The sequence below is a fragment of the Psammomys obesus genome, unplaced genomic scaffold (assembly GCF_907164565.1).
Source record: "Psammomys obesus unplaced genomic scaffold, mPsaObe1.curated_primary_1811, whole genome shotgun sequence".
Classification (NCBI taxonomy): Eukaryota; Metazoa; Chordata; class Mammalia; order Rodentia; family Muridae; genus Psammomys; species Psammomys obesus.
This window is the reverse complement of record NW_026590767.1, coordinates 5,516,478-5,533,477: the sequence shown is the minus strand read 5'-3', so window position 1 is coordinate 5,533,477 and position 17,000 is coordinate 5,516,478. Positions and strand designations below refer to the sequence as shown.

At 42.1% G+C, this 17,000-nt stretch overlaps 1 protein-coding gene across 3 annotated transcripts in view; it reads left to right on the top strand.

Moving 5' to 3' along the window:
• Nucleotides 1–17,000, top strand: part of CUNH10orf90 (chromosome unknown C10orf90 homolog) — a 224,473-nt gene that overhangs the window by 170,802 nt on the left and 36,671 nt on the right. The window lies entirely within an intron of this gene.

The following is a 17,000-nucleotide window of genomic DNA, read 5'->3' as shown; positions in this document are numbered from 1 at the left end:
GAAATTTTTAGGGTCACTTATTTATAGTGCCATATCATCTGCAAATAACAATTCTTTAACTCCTTCCTTTACAATTTTAAATCCTTGATCTCCTTCAGTTGTCTTATTGCTTTAGCTAAGACTTCAAGTACTATATTGAATAGGTATGGAGAGAGTGGGCAACCTTGCCTTGTTTTTCATTTTTGTGAAACTGCTTTGAGTTTCTCTCCATTTAAGTTGATGTTGGCTATGGGCTTGCTGTAAACTGCGTTTGTTATGTTGAGGTATGTCCCTTGTATCCCTAGTCTTTTCAGGGCTTTTATCACGAAGGCGTGTTAGACTTTATCTAAGGCCTTTTCTGTATCTAATGAGATATGATTCCAGGGATTTTGTCTTTCAATTTGTTTACATGGTGGATCACATTTATGGATTTACATATGTTGAACCATCCCTGCAACTCTAGGATGAAACCTACTTGATAATGGTGGATATTACCTTCACATCTTTTTGATGCCTTCACCATTTCATAGCTAACCATTCTGTGTTCTCTAGTCCCTGGGGACAACCTTAATAGGCAAGCAGAAACAAGGTGTGCCTGAGAATTCCTAAGCACTGAACCAGACTCTGCCCACGTTTAAAGATGATTGCAAATTCCAGCAACAGGGAAAGGGCACCAAAGAGTGCCATATGGAAGATTAAGAGTCAGAAGCAACAGATGACAAATAAGCTTGCCACATCCAGAGCTTATCACACTGTGGGAGACAGGGCTGACCAGAAGTTCATCTTATTTTATTTTATTTCATGTTATTTTTAATGGACCAGTAATATTTGTGAAGATGAATTTAATTAGTTGGCATTAAAATTATGAAGTAATATAGTTTTAAGGCCGAATATTTCTACACATGCAATTATACTTCTGAATAAGAGGTTATCACAAAGGAGTAAATCTCATGAATAAGAGTCATCTGGGGCTTAGACCAAGTTCATGCACTCATTTATATAGAACATTCTAGTTTTTAAGTGGGAAAATTGAAGTGTCATTTTGGAATTAATCTAGGAAAATTATAATGTATTCATATAAACTTTAAAAGGTCATAATTCCTGTGAATATTCTTAAAATAATAGTTTTTAACTCCTGTTATATAAAAGTATTCTTATGTTATTAATTTTTAATTTTTTATTAAATTTATTAATATATTATTTTAATAATTTATTAAATTAGTTCTTACATTTTAAATATATTTTGATCATTTTCTTCTTCTCCCCCAAGTACTTCCAGATCCTCTCCCTTTCCTACCCACCCAACTTTCTTTCTTTAAAAAAAAAAGACCAAAAACTCAGTAATTCATCCATTTTCTAAAATATAACATAATAAAATATAATGAGATAAAACAAAAACTATCACATTAAAGTTGGATAGAATGAACCAACGACAGGAAAAGAGCTCAAGAAAAGGCAAAGGAATCAAAGACCACTGGTTCACACACTCAGGGATCCCATGAGAACACTAAACTGGAAGCCATGATATAAGCATAGAGGACCTAGTGCAGACCCTTGTGGCCCTGCACACGCTGTCTCAGTCTCTGTGAGTTCATATGAGCTTTGCTCATGCTGATTGAGAAGGCCTTGTTTTCTTAGTGTCCTTCATTTCCGCTGGTTCTTATGCTCTTTCCACCTCCTCTTCCGAAGGGTCCCCTGAGCTCCGAGAGGGATTTCATGGAGACATCACATTTAGGACTGAGTACAGAAGTTCATTTTAAGCCTTACTTTTCAGTGACATTTTGGGCGTGGTGCACTGTGGCGTTACCAGTTAGCTTGATCAGCATTTTGTCACAGCCTTTTCTTTAAACGTGTATTTTGAGAAGCGTGTTTTTAAGCATATTTCAAGCGTGATTTTCTCATATCTGACTGGCATTTCCGTTTTGTTCTCATTGTTACAAGTGAGTAACAGCATCATTAAGAAAAAATGATTCCCTTTTTTAGACATTCTCTCTCTGCACTCTACTTTTCGGGAACACGGCTCATCTGAGCCAACACTCAAGAATCATATTTTGTTACCAGGCAGAGCATGCCAGTATCCCCATCATTCAAGAGAAAAGGGACATGCTTTTGCCAGGGAGGTAAGGACTAGCTGAAGGAGGTCGGTCCCCTTGGGGATGGGCATTGAGGTTCCTAGCAAACAGTCATGCCCACTGCTCTGCCTTCCCACCACTGGGGACTCTACTCTCAAACTGTGAGCCAAGCCCTTCCTCCTTTAAGTTGCATCTGATGAGGCGTTCAGACACAGCAATGAAGAGAGTATCTTGTAATATGTTGGCATTTTAGCACACCTTCTGCTTTGCCCCACCTGCACAGACCTGTAACCACTTCGGTGTCACTACCGGGGGGTGGGGGGGTGGGGGGGTGGATCTCTCTACTTCCTTTCTGTTTGTGATTTTAAAACCCCAAATAAAAACAATACACATGTTTCTCTTCTCTGCAGTGTATTTTTAGACTATCTGGGAAATGAAATGGCTTTGGTTGGGCCACATGACTGCCATTAGCACTAATGGGAGAAAGGCGTCTTTGTGGGGGAAAAGGCTAATCCCCAAGTGTATAAATAGCAGCAGGCTGTGGCCAGAGGGCAGCCTTGACATGGCGCACATCACATGCTGTGTTCTTGAGTGTTTGGCTCTGTTCAAGTCAGCCTTCCACCTGAGGTGGGTTGGGTCAAAGCTGGCCCAGCTCACAGCCCCCAACATCTGGACAGGAAAGGCTCTGCAGTGCTTGTTGGGAGCCCTCTGCCTTCTGATGGAACTTGGCCTCTTATTGTGTTCTCTTGCCAAATTCCAGATAAAATACTGGCATCCTACACTTACGCTAGTGGCTGGACTTTGCTGGGAAACTAGTGCAGTTGGTAATCGGGTTCTGACAGTGTGTATCCGGGCCGCAGCTCTGAAGGTCACACAGCAGAAGGACCCTTCACAGGCATAGGTGCAGCTCTTACCTGAGCATCTGCAGCCTTCTAACCTAAGTTCCAAATGTCTTATGCAACTCAACCTCGAATTGCTGAATTGCTCTATCACTCCTGTTGGGGTACACAAAGAAAGTTGCACACAACCTCACTATATACTCTATAGCACCTTTCCTCAGCCTTGTGCAATACCTGACTAAAGTGTTCACAGCACCTTAGAAGTGAGGGGATTGAAGTGTGCTCACCAAAGGGAAACTGTCTTCACAGAAGGGGAGACCCGGTTGTCCTCCTGTCTTTCCATCTGACTTGGCATTTCAAGTACACTTAAAGGTCTTGGGTCTTCTTTGGCTGCTGCAGGTAGTTCCATCTCTCTCTCTCTCTTCCTCAACTGTTTCTGGTAATATGGATACAACAATGCAGCTGCCATGTCCAAAGGACAAGACTGAAGTTGGGGGGGGGGGAGATGTTGGGCCCCTCCCACAGAGCTGCTTGGCTCAGGAAGATGATTGGGTCTGGCCTACTGCCATGGAGGCACTCTACTAGAAACACTGACAAGTTTGTGTCCTTCTGCATTGTCAGAATTCATCGAACAATGAAACTGGTATTCACTAATGATTTTCTTTGATAGCTGTTCATTGACAGCTAGAGATTCTCTTACTCCAATCTTAATTATTAATATTAAATCTTAACTAATAGTGTCTCTCAGATCATAGGTCACACTTCACACAGTACATTGTGTGTGTGTGTGTGTGTGTGTGTGTGTGTGTGTGTGTGTGTTGATAGGTTGTAGAATGGTTATAAAATGATGGAAGAACTTGAGACTGTATGGGTGGGTGGTTTGTTCATAGATATATAGTTGATGAGTGGCAGAACCAGGTGTTCTGAAAACCTGGTTTTCAGAAACCGGGTGAAAGCCAGGGTGAAAAAGGTTATCTCTGGTGCTATGTTCCAAGTCCTTTCTAGCACTTTTCATGTTTCTGAAAGGAAGTATGTTTAACACTCAGCCATCCCGAGAGATTTGAAGTCACAGTATCTGAGGTTTGTGCCGGTGAGTCAGCAGGCTAAGTGTGGTCGGATCCTGGGTAGTTGGTGGCTTCTCTCGGCCCACTAGCAGATTGGCTGAAACAGAGTTCCATGGGACTCCCTGGGTGCTTTGATAACTGACGTTACCTGTATGTTTATGCACTACTCGGTAGCTCACCAAGCACAGAGATAATCATTTTGTAGTTTCTGAGAAGAGACTTTATGTACGAAACTGCTCTGTTCAGAACTTTTCTGTGTCTTTCACCAATGAGTATTTTTTTAATCTAAATTTTAGCCAGTAGAAATTGGAAAAGAAAGTCCCTAAACCTCCCTTGTGTCCCAGGCCTGTTCCCCTAGATATTAACACACATATTAATAATGGCCTCTTAAACATGTTTTCCAATGGGCTCTGAAAACTCACTTTTAAAAAGGGGGGCTGTGCTCATTCCACTCTGAGACTCTCAGATTCCCTTGGAAGGTGTCAGGATGGGCAATGATGGTAGCTCTGAGTGCTGCTGCAACAGGGTGGGCCCAGGTGTAGAACATAGAAGATGAGATCCTCAGAGAAGCTCTGGTTTACATGATGGCCTTCAGTTTAAAGCCCCCCCCCCAAAAAAAAAATAATCCTAATGAGCTGTTTCCTCTCTACAAATACTTCATCTTGCCGGAATATTTGCACCAGTTTGTTTGTTTCTTTTATTGGGAGAGAGGTTTCAAGAGTGGAGGGTAGATTTTGGGGGGGGATAGAGATATAAGTAGAACTGGGGTACACAATGTGGAATTTACAAAGAATGCTTTTTAAAAATTTACAAAACAATGTTTTTTAAAACACCAGTAGTCAGTGCTCTCATCTCTCACCCATCATTAGCTAGCATGGAGGATGAAAAGTTTGGTGATCTTTGTCCTTCTTTAAGTTTGTATATTAAGCATTGACTGTGTGTGTGTGGGGGGTCAGTTATTTCTCCATGATTACATGTATAATTATAATTTTCACAAAGAAATTCCCCACTTCTCTGGGGCAAATGTGAAATACAAGACACTAGCTTTTAAGAACCAGTTAAGCATATTTCTTGTTTTTCCAGCCTAAATGGTCTCATGAATGGAGCCAGAAACTGTTCCATCTCCTACAGAATCCCCTTAGTGTAGACAAATAAATAACTCAAAAAATCTCCACATGATGGAGGGACCAGAAAGCAGAGCTTTGATGAGACACCACTTGGTCATGTCATTGGACGTGATGGTTCTTTGAGGAGGAGATGGAAATGTCAGGGGGTTGAGTGTCCAAGTCTGAAAGTCACAAGAGAGGAAGGCAGAAGGATCCAGCCAGCTTTGCTGACTCAGCCTCCTTCTGGGGCTTGATTTATTCCTAGTTACTATTTTCACACACACACACACATGTGCTTTTCCATGGAGGCCCTTGGGAAAGTCTCCAATTCTGATCATTCAAAATAGCCTTCAAAGGGCAGGGCATTCTTAGGAGAGGCTGCGTGCAGAGAGAATGTGCTTCCAGCTGGGTTAGGTTGATGTGGTTGAAGCATGTCAACCATGTGGTAGAATTAGGAAGCTGACAGAACCTTGATCAGGAAAACCTTCTGGCAGCTCCGGAAGTAATTCTTTTGGCCCCAGGCAGAACTAAGAGGCCCTAGCCATTTCCATGGGAATCCTCCAATCTTGGAATCTACTTTCTTTTCTGATGGGGTTTCTCACATATATTCTCACCTTTCCTAAACAGGAAACAGGGGTCCTACTGGTTAGAAAGAATAGGGAAAGGGGGTAGAGGGATAGCATAAGCAGGTGTCTCTTTGTTGCCCCTTTCCCAGCCCCAGTTCTCCAGACTGCCACAAGTAACAAGTTCTTAGTGGAAAATTGTCCTAGGAGGTAGGCTGTCATCAGAGCCATCAACAGCATTATCCTTTGTTTTATATGTCATAGGTTTAGGTTCCATTTAGGGAATGCATATTTAGCACCTCAATCCTGTTTTTATTTTTGTCTATTCTCTTCACAAAGCTGGGTGGTTTGTGGCTCAAGTCTCATGACCTTGAGATAAAGCTGAAAGCTTTCTTCCTCTGGCTACTTGCTGGCTGAGTTCCCTTTTCATCCTCACTGTTGTTAAGTCTGTGCCTATGCATTAATTTACCCATTTGCTTCTTGTTTTTATAAAAGTAGGAAATGGAAGATGTGTTCAAATTATTGCCAGAAAAAAGCATCTAAACAAGTGTCATGGTTTTACTAATGCGGAAGGCAGCATTGCATGACAAGGGCTTATGTTCATCAGTGACGTGTGGACATTCAGAAGCAACGCGCAGACATTGCTGTGAATGTCATTTTAAACACAAGGAAATTGACGATGGTAGCAACATCCAGGTCTTGCTGTATGTGGACCATCAAGACCATAAGCCTGTATATGGCTGTAACTGGGTGGGAGTGAGGCCAAGATGTCTTCAAGAGGCTTTATCCATGTTCAGCTAGGACCTTCCTCAGGTTGCTGGGAGAGCCTAGTATCCTCGGAGGTGTCTCTTTGTGTTTGTTGCCTTTTGGCTTTCTGTGGGGACTTTACATTACATGGTCACTTGGATGATAATCTCTAGCCACAAATCCTCACCAGGTTTTTTCATGTGGCTTCTCTTTGTCTGATTGATTTGTGGTTTGGTGATTTGGGCTGTTCGGTACACTTGACAACATCCTCAGCTCAGTGCTGACGTAAGGTAAGATGGAATGTTCTGTAGACCTACTACCCTCTGCCTAGTGCAGAGCCTAATGACCTCCATTAATTCTATAGCAGGGACTGTGTTCCCCACTGTCCTGACTCCTCAGCCTTGGGTCTGTGTTGCCTGCCTGGGATTATTTTAAGTGTGGATAATAGCAACTAGGCAGTAATATCTGTGAAGATAGTGGACCATCTTATAAGCCCACCAGAATAGAGTTCCCACTGGAGAACCAGTGGGTAGAGAGAAGTTCCCATGTTGCTTTATCAAGCCGTTGTCAAAGGCTATTTGCTTTTCAAGTCACACTGAACATAAAGGGGAGTTTAGTCCATTTGTATTTATTGATCTGACTGACATTTGGAGCCAGCTTTGTAATAGATTTATAATTACACTCTGAATTACACTCTTTTGCTGTTAGATCTCTTTCTAAGATAGTCTTTCTCAACTCTCTGCTTTGCTGTGTCTATATCTGCCTACACACAGGCACGTATACATATGTAAAGTTTGTAAGTTTGTCCTATCGGTGCCTTTGTGTTTGCATCTTTTTACATATTCTTGGTCTGTAGCCTAAGAGTGGATGGAAAGAAGGACAAGCCAGGAAGCCAGATAGCTGTAGAGCCTTGGGAATGGGCTTTCATAGCTCCCTGGAGACTGCCTACATCCCTTGTACCAGGATCTATGGTCATGAAGGCTTCAGAGGAGACCAAGAGTAGAGAGCCAAAAGAGGTCCTGTGACTTGGGCTGTTCCTCCTATATGGATATTTGTAGGGCCCTCCTAGCAATTAGCCTCAATGCAGGTTCACTCCAGGGGTGGAGTGGAAGGGGATTTTAGTAGAGGCCATGTTCTTAGTGGTAAGAGGAAAGGGCTGGGGTGGATGTGATTGTCCTGGATGGAAGGCAGTTTTCAAAGTGAAGGATGTGATTCTTAATGACATGAAGACGTGGGATTAAATGTTTCTTGTTGGTAGGAAGAAGGCAGAATGAAGGTAGTGGTTCTTGATGATAGGAGAGGTTTAAGGTTACAGTCAGGCAGTCGTGATCTTTGTTGGCAGGAGGGGGTTAGAGTGCAGGTGATTATCCTTGGTGGTAAGGGACTTGGAGTGGTTGTCGTAGTCATTAGTACTAGGAAGGGTTTGGGTGGGAGTCGTGGTCCTTGGTACAAAAGGGGTTTGAGTAAAGATGATGCTTTTTATTGGGAGCAGTCATGTTGGAAAAACCTTTGTGTTTTCCCTATATCCTAATTCCCCTACCATAGAGCATGTAATCTGTTCTCAATAACTAACTCCTAAACCAAAGATAAAAAGATTGATAGATTTTTATCTATCAATAAAAAGATTGACAGATTGATAGATACTAGAGAATAGGACAGACCAAAAGAGCTTTTCCTTTTTTTTTTTTTTTTTTGTTGTTGTTTGTTTCTGACAAATTTTATATGGTATCTTAAGAATAGCAAGGTTGTGGAAGGTGGCACCTAATCCTAACATTGTTGGCAATCAGCCCGAGGCTTTGCTTCTATTAGTAATGTGGAAAACTACAACTGTGAAGGTGATAGAGTGTGAATCTGAAATGCAAGCCTTCCCACTTTTACACACACACACACACACACACACACACACACACACACACACAAACTAACACCATGATAGTCATATCCAGTAATTAGTGGAGTATCAGGCACTATGTCAGCATTCTAATGGTGACTGGGATTCTCTTCTGCTGTTTCTTCTGATATCTACTTTTTCAAATCAATTATGTTATGTATCCTTACTGACTTGATGACTTGAGAATTGTCAGAGAGCCCAGAAAAAAGAAAAGGAGAAGACAAAATGAAATGTTCCAAAATTGCAGGACCTTAGGGACCGAGTGACTTGGTTGTTAACAGTCACACACCACCTGTAGTGCTTTGAATAAGAATGGCTCCATTGGCTCCTGTGTTTGAATGTTACAGGGAGTGATACTATTTGAAAGGATTAGGAGGTGTGGCCTTGTTGGAGTAGATGAGGCCTTTTGTGTTAGAGGAAGTGTGTCACAGGCGCTGGGCTTTGGAATTTTAAAAGCTCAAGTCAGGCCCACTGTCTCACTTCTCTCTGCTACCTTTGGATCCAAACATAGAACTCTCAGCTACCATGTTTGTCTGTATCCTGCCATGCTTCCTGCCATGAAGATAATGGACTAAACCTCTGAAACTGAAAGCAAGCCCCAATTAAATGCTTTCCTTTGTAAGAGTTGTCATGGTCATGGTGTCTCTCCACAGCAATAGAACACTGACTAAGACAGATGTTGGTACCAGGGATCAGGGTATTTCTGTGATAAGTCTGACCATGCTTTTTATTTGCAGAATATGGATTTTGGAACTTTGGATTAAGAAACCAGTTGAATGCTTTAACTGGGGCTTAATGGACCATACTAGTGGGAACATGAGAGACAGTGGTGCTGAGAGCAACGTAGACTCTGACAGCTTGGCTTATAAGGCTGCAGAGGTTGCAGAGAAGAATATTATTAATTGTCCTAGAGAATATTATTAATTGTCCTAGCAAAAAAAAAAAAAAATGTAGCTGCTTTTTGTCCTAAGGCAAAACATTGGATTAATGGCGTTGGCAGAGATTTCAAAACAGCCTAGTATTGACTGTGTCACTTAGTTATTAGTAACCATTCTTATACAGATGTGTAATGAAAAGGAGCAAGCTGAGCGAAGAAGAGTTCAATGCTCAAGGAGATAAAAAGTTTAAAGAAAATTCTGATGCTAAGTGGAATAGAGACAGCAATAAACTTTAGAGCAGAACCCCACCCAGCTAAGCTTTCAACTTGAAAAAATGGACTAAGAAAAAGCTTAAACAATGAAGGAAACCACTGGAAACAGAAAACTAATGAAGATGTATTTTGAATAAGGGGTCCAAGTTTCAGTCCCATCAAGCAATAGAACTTGGCAGCTTCAGCCACATGATTCTGGCTTTAGAGTCAAGGATACAAGAAAGGCGTTGTGGAATCTCCCTCTATGGCTAAGAAAAGGCGCCGAGGCCAGGCGTGTGTCAGGAGTGTCCTTGTATGAAGCTATGAAAGTAAAGTCTGGATGTCATTGGAGACCCCAAGATGTTAAAGATGCCAGAATTGTGGAATGCCTGCTGAGAAAAGCGGCAGACCAGGTGTGGAATCAGCCCAAGAGAAAGAAGTGTGTTGGAGACTAACAGAGCTGAAAGGAGCTGGAGATCTGAAGAGCACTTTGACGAAGATGCAAAGCCTGCCCAGTTAGTTTCCAGTCTTGCTTTGGTGCAATATTTCCTTAACAGGTCCCTTCTCCTCCCTTTTGGAATGACTAAGCTACACCAACTAAGGCACCACCTCTCCCTGCATCATACCTTGGTAGTCCTGAGCCTGTGTATAGTACCCACCCTGGAGGAGGGTTCTGATCCCTCTGTAGCATATCTAGCATGACGGGGAAAGAAATGAAGGGAAAGGTCATATACTGATGCCCAGGAAAACAAGCTTCACTTGCCCTAGAAGAGCACTGTAGGCATTTTTGTCAGAGAGGCTCAGAATGTCAGATCTTACAACCTTTTCTAAATATGCTTCTAGAGGTAGAATCCAGGGCTTCAGCCTCTTTAGGCAAGAGCTCTACTTCTGAGCCACACCCATAGCCCAGTGTTTTAGTTTTTAAATACTTTTCTAAATTATGGATTTTTAACAGTCAGCATTTATGGATTTTTTTTTTTTTTAGCTTAAGAAAAGCTAGTTTAATGGAAAGAGATTTTACTGATAAATAAAAATACCTCTTTGGGTATGACCAAGTTGTGAGAAATTCTAGAAATATTTGTTTCCTCTGATGCTTCCAGATGAGTGGTATTGTGTGTTGGAATGAGGACTGTGGGAAACTTGATGCTCTAGAGGTATCAGCTGAGGGGAAGACAGAGCCTGTGCTAATCACTGACGAATCTGTGGGTCTTGATGGCAGGGCTTGCAATGTAGTAAAATGCTCCTGTTGTCAGGAGTGTCTCTGCACATATACGCGTGATTGTGGATTGTTACTTCTGTATACATTTTGTTTGTTTAGTTCGTTAATTTTTTTTGTCATTAATCTCCTAAACATTCAGGATTATGATGTGCTAGGAAAAGAAGCATCCCTTCTGGCTGCTTTCTGGGGGAAATGCACATTACTGTTTTGCTGCGATTGCATGCATGAGCCTTAGAGTAAGTGAAAATTATATGCCCAGTTCTCCACATGGTGTGGAACTTAACCTTTGGATAATACCAATGAACACGTGTTGTTTTTCCCCTTTCTTTCAATGTAGAATGCTTCTTTTTCCTGGACTTCCACCTTTGTGTTCAAACACCTCAGTGAAATCTGCACATCAGCTCTCCCTGCCTTGACACCTACTCTGGCTCCCAGGGAGCAGCCTCTTTGCTCGGGCATCAGCGTCCACAACCACTTTCTACAAGCCAGCCTTTTCTGGTCGTCCGTCTTTCTCCCCTTTATCCACTCCTTCAGAAATAAAAACTGCTGATATCTGTGTGGATGGAAGAACACTGCTCATTGCCTAGGGAAGGGCTGGCATCTCCAGGAAGTCTCGGTCTCTGGACGGGAGGACTCTTTAATGTGCTTTACCCCTGCATACCACCCAACCTTTGCAGCAGCATCTCTCTCTCTCTCAATCGCAATCTCTCTTTCTCAGGTGTATGCATGTGTGTATGCATGTTCACGTGTTACATGCACTTGTATGTTGATAGTCACACATACATGTGTGTAGAATCTAGAAGCTGATGTGTGTGCCTTCTTCAGCTACTCTCCACTTTGCATGCTGAGGCATGGTCTTCCATTCAACCTGTATCTTCTTAATTCAGCCCATCTCGTGAGACAATGTGCTGCAAGGATCCTCCGTCTTTGCCACAGAAATGTTAGAAGTTCAGGCTGGCTGGGGCAGCCTGGGTTACATGGATTCTGGAGATCCCAACTCTTGTCTTCATACTTGTATGGCAAGTACCTTATCCACTGAGCCACCTCAGCTCTTCTCCCATTTCTTTTTTTGGTGAGTCTCTCCCCAGTGATAGCAACTCTGCTTCTGCTGCATGGACTACCTTAAGGGTCTTTTAGGTAACACAGCTTAGGGCTCCCCTGCCTCTCAGGCAAGAGGGAGCTGTTTACCCCATGTCCTCTGCCTCCTCGCCCTTTTCCCTCCCTTCTTCTTTATTAGAATGTCCTGCAAGCTCTGTAGAAACTGAGCAGAAATATGCTGAAGCAATTAACGTCTGATTTGAAACAGAAATCTACAATGGGCGGGGTGTAGCATTACCACAAAGATACCTGTTTTCACACAGGGAGACCCTTCAATCTGCAGCCAAAAGATGAAAAAAAAAAGAAAGAAAAGAAAAAAAAAAAAGAAGCTAGAATTCCCTGCAGCCATGCTGTTTTATTTCCTCCTTGTTTCTCAGTGACCACAGGCTGGCTCTATGTTCTTTAATTTTATGCTCATTGCATTGTAAGACAGATTTAAACAAACCATACTTGCTGGGGAAGTTGGGCACTTAGTAAGTCATCATCCTTCTTGTATATTCATTCCTCCTTGAAGGCACCAGAATGACTCATACAGGAGCCTGATTCAAAGCTGGTTCCAAGCCTCCTCCCACCCACCACCCTGGTCTTCTACACCAGAAAGCTTGAGTGCTCCCTTCAGGACCTGAGTCTGCACTGACAGTGGGCATCCATCTGGTTGAGTATCCACTCTTCCTGGGTTTACTTCCCTGGTTCCCAGTTCGATGCTGTCCTTGCAGGGCTTACTGAACTAGACTGCTCCAATGGATGTGCACACAGAACCATAAAGGCAGCAGGGAAAAGGGTCAAAAGTAGCCAGGGGCCACTTAGAGTAACATCAACGGCTTTAGGACCTTTAGGACATCCTGAGACATAAGCGCGTAGCTGAGTTTAGAAACCGATGTTTAGGCTTAATGATCCAGAGCCAGCCATACAAGCTTCAGCTACTATATTTCTTAGATGAAGGCAGTTGTACAGTGGTCTGACTTTTGAGAGAGACCATAGCCATTAGAAGCAAACATGGAGGAAACTTGTGGCTTAGGCTTAAATAGGCCTGCTTTATTCACAGGAATCTCTTTGGTAGCTTAAGAATCTATATAGTCTGTTTTAAGGGTGTTTTAAGCTGTGCTCTGAGCCCCAAATATGGTCTTTGTCTACCAGGATAAATGTTCTAGGGAGATAAAATCTCTTCTCCAATCAATCAACATTCTAACACAGTTTAATCTAGCTCCTGTATCAGCTATTGAAATGTGAGTTCTACACACCTGGCTTGCACTGTCGACTGTTCCTGCAGCTGTCCCTTATGGGCTCTTGTGTCCACTTTTCCTGGATTTAATGATCTGCCTTTGACATCTGGCCAACAGACTCCCAGTGCCATGTGGGACTTTGTGAGCAACTTCTCAGCACTTTGTTACTGTCTGCTGTGATCCAGAGCTCCTCAACCATTATTGCTCTGCGATCTGTACATCTCCTGCATATTGGGAAAGAAACGGGAAGCGACTTTCTCTGTCACGTCAGTGTGCATGGTGGCATGTTACTGCCGTTGGAGGTAAAGCATCCAGAGAAAGGCCGACCTTGTTCTTCAGCTATATTAAGAACCTGCATACACTGATAGTGCCCTAGCCTGGCCTGCATATATGCCCCTTCTTGGCTAATCTGGATGCAGCATTACTGAGGTCCTTGCTATCCTATTTATACTAGGCTCCTCCTGTTGGAGGCCCTGCTTGGCTTCAGGGTTCCCCGCTCAACCTGTCTTAATATCTGCTGCTAAACATAGGTAGGTCAGGAGCCAGAATTCTGGGGTAGCACAGTCTGCCAACCCACAATCACTAGCTGGCATGCCTGATCACATGGAAGCCCTGCTTGGTCTCTTTGCAGTTAGCCCCTATTTATGATGTGATTTGCTGCTAACTCTCTTTGGGAAGCCTTTGCATAATAGACAAAGTGACATGACAGTGGCTTTGTGTATGGTGTGTAGAATTTTTGGTATTAAGAACATACAAAAAAAAAACACAGTGAACACACACACACACACACACACACACACACACACACACACAAACAGTGAGATTAATAAAGATAGACGTAGATGCTATACGATGGCCCAACGTTCTTCCCAGTCAAGGATATAGCATTAATAGAAACAGGGTTTTTTTTGGTTGTTGTTGTCAGGTTTTTTGTTTTGTTTTGTTTTATTGGTTTTGGTTTTGGTTTGTTTTACTGCTGGGCAGAATCTTCTGTTGGTGTCTGTTTGCTTTGAAGTGCCCAGCTCAATAATAGGGCAAGGAAGTTTGCTGAAGAGTGGAGCCCTGGTGTATCAAATAATACCGTGAAAAGAATCTGATATGCTCCTATTAGAGGAAAATGTGTAGCCAGTGGTGGTGGTACATGCCTTTAATCCCAGTACTCAAGAGACAGAGGCAGGCAGATCTCTGTGAGTTCCAGGACAGCCAAATCTACACACAGAGAAACCATGTCTTGGGGAAAAAACACAAAAAAACCAAACAAACAAGCAAAAAGAAAGAAAGAAAGAAGAAAAAGAAAGAAAGAAGAAAAAAGAGAAGAGAGAGGAAAGAGAAAAGAAAGGAAAGAAAGAAGAGAGAAAGAAGGAAGGAAAGAAGGAAAGAAAATGTGTAGTGCCAATAGGAGACAAAAATCACAGGATCTGGCATAGATGTTTCTCTCTCAATAGCAGAGCCTGCAGGAATAAGCTATCAGCAGAAGAGAGTCATGGTGTGGGTATAAAATGCCCAGACAGGCTTCTATGTTAGAATGCTTGGGCCCCACTTGAAGGCGCTATTTGGGCAGGTTGTGGGAACTTTAGGGTTTAAAACCTCACTGGCATATATAGGGTCAAAGAGGTTGGGCAGACTGCTTGGCTGTTGGCTGGAGTTCTCCCTACTTCCTGGTCAGGAGACATATGAAGTTGTTGCTCCACAATCCCCTGTGGTCTAACACCAAACCACCTCCAGCATGATGCTTTCCCACTGTGAGCCCATCTACCCTTTCAAATGATGAAACAGAACAAATTCTTTCTTCCTTAGGTTGTTTCTGTTAGGTATTTAGTCACAACTATGAGAAAATGAATGCAGGGTAAGACTGAAGAACCCAAAATCCAGCCTTCCCAGGGCATGGGACAAAAAGGCCATGCATGCTGCCTCCCTGTGCCTATGCAGGTCCATGTCATGGGCTCATTCTTTGTTGCATAGTAGACACCTGAAAAAAAAAATAGTGAGTCTCCAAACTTCCATTTTTCCAGAGGTACCCATTCTTCTTTTATTCCCCCCTGATCCAAGATACAAATATTTAGGGGCCCTTCTCAGTGGCCTGGCTTTCAAGGCCATGTTTCAGAACTCACAAAAGGGAACACTGTCAGCAAGAAACCCACACAAGTCACAAAAGGTGCATGTGAGCCAGTAACCTAACTACCACAGAAGCTGTGTTCTGCTCCGTGGAACTGTTTTAACCCTTTCAAGTCACAAACAAAGCATTTACACTCAACCTGATTACGTTAGAATAGCTTGGTAGGCAGACAATGGCAAGAAAAAGAGAGAGGGGCTGGGGGAAGACAGATACTAGAAAAGTGGAAATATTGACCTATCATACTGTATAAATCTAGAAGTAAATACATCGATTCAAATAACCTTGCATGTGGATGATCTCTGTTAGCTGGCAGAGATTATATCCTTGATAATTAGTTGGGTTTTTTTTTTGTACATTTTTTTTTCTGAGAGTCTCTAATGAAAGGAAGCAATGTAGGAAGGTTGGCTGTTATAGGCCATTTTCTACCTACAATATTTTATAATTAAACATAATTGATGATTTTTGGAATGAAGGTTTATAAACATGTTTCCAGACAATTTAGCAAAATACAGCTTTATTATATGTGGAGATGTCTCCACTCCAAAAACAAGATCTAGCAGCTGTCACACACTCTCAGCACATTGGCTTGGGACCAATAGGAACTTTTCTCTGTGTTTTGTTTAAAAAGTACGTGGAGCATGGATTCACCCTCATATTGAACAGGAATAGTAATCTGCCAACTTGATTCCCCTGGGCTGGACCTCAAAGTCATAAAGGTGATTTTAGGGGCCCTATGAGCTAAAGTTGCTGGTTTTCATACTGGGCTGCATGGCCTACCTTCACCTACATTCACCTGTGCTCAGATACACAGGGGAAAAGCAAGGTGTTGAAACTAGGACATTGAGAGCTTACCAGTGACGTTCTCAGAGCAGGTGTGGTGGGTCCATTCTTTCTTGTATAGGACACACTTGAGAGAAAAGAATGTGAATCCTCTCACTTTCATTACTCCAGTGGTACCCACTATTTTTTCCCTATCCCAATATATACAAATTTAAGAGCCTTTCTCATTAACAGTGGTGGCTCCCACCTCCAATGGAGCCGTTTCCTTTAGGGACATCAGTGCATCCCTGAAAACAAGAAGAGTCGTAACTTTATTTAAAACAGGCATCTTTGAAAAAAAAAATCTTACAGATATTATAAAAGAAAATTTAGGGTATATATATATATATATATATATATATATATATATACCCTAAATTTATTTAAATATATTAATTTATTTAATTATATATATATATTATATATATATATATTATATATATATATATGTCCAAGACTATTAATAGGCAGTAGAAAGAAAGTATCTCTTCCATTCCTACTCCTGGCCTGCACTGCCCTTTTCCTCATCATCATATCTCTCCAGATGTATCGTACACAAAGAAGCATTTGGCGAGTGCACATTTAATCAAGAACACCTGCCTATTTAAGGTTCTGCAAAGCACAGATGTATATAGCTTTCTTCATGGGTCCCTAAGGTGGACATAGGTGTCTGGGGAACTGGACATGACTCTGTAGACACAGCATGTGCCACAAAGCTATGGACCCTCCTGTTCATCAGAGCTTGACAGGGGCATGATCCTCTCCTTCCCACCTCTGTACTTGCTATAACATACAGCTTGATATCAGTATCTCTAATAATAGGAATAAACCAATGCTCAGTGTGTATAAGATGCCCTAAGGTTGTCATTTTTCCTTCCGGTGTTAATATTTGATATTTAGATAAATAAAGTTAATTTATAGAATTGAATGCATTTTGTAGCTTATATGCTAGTTTTATATTTGTTAGCTACAATCCAGTGATACAGTGAAAGAATAGTATCGAGAATTCACTCAGTCTATTATCACCTCACCTAGGTTTTAGGGATGAGGTTAGCGAACTTTAAGTGGGAGAGATGTGATTTGAGCCCAAGCACTATAGGGGTAGCCCAGGTTCAAGATGTTCCATTTCCCATTC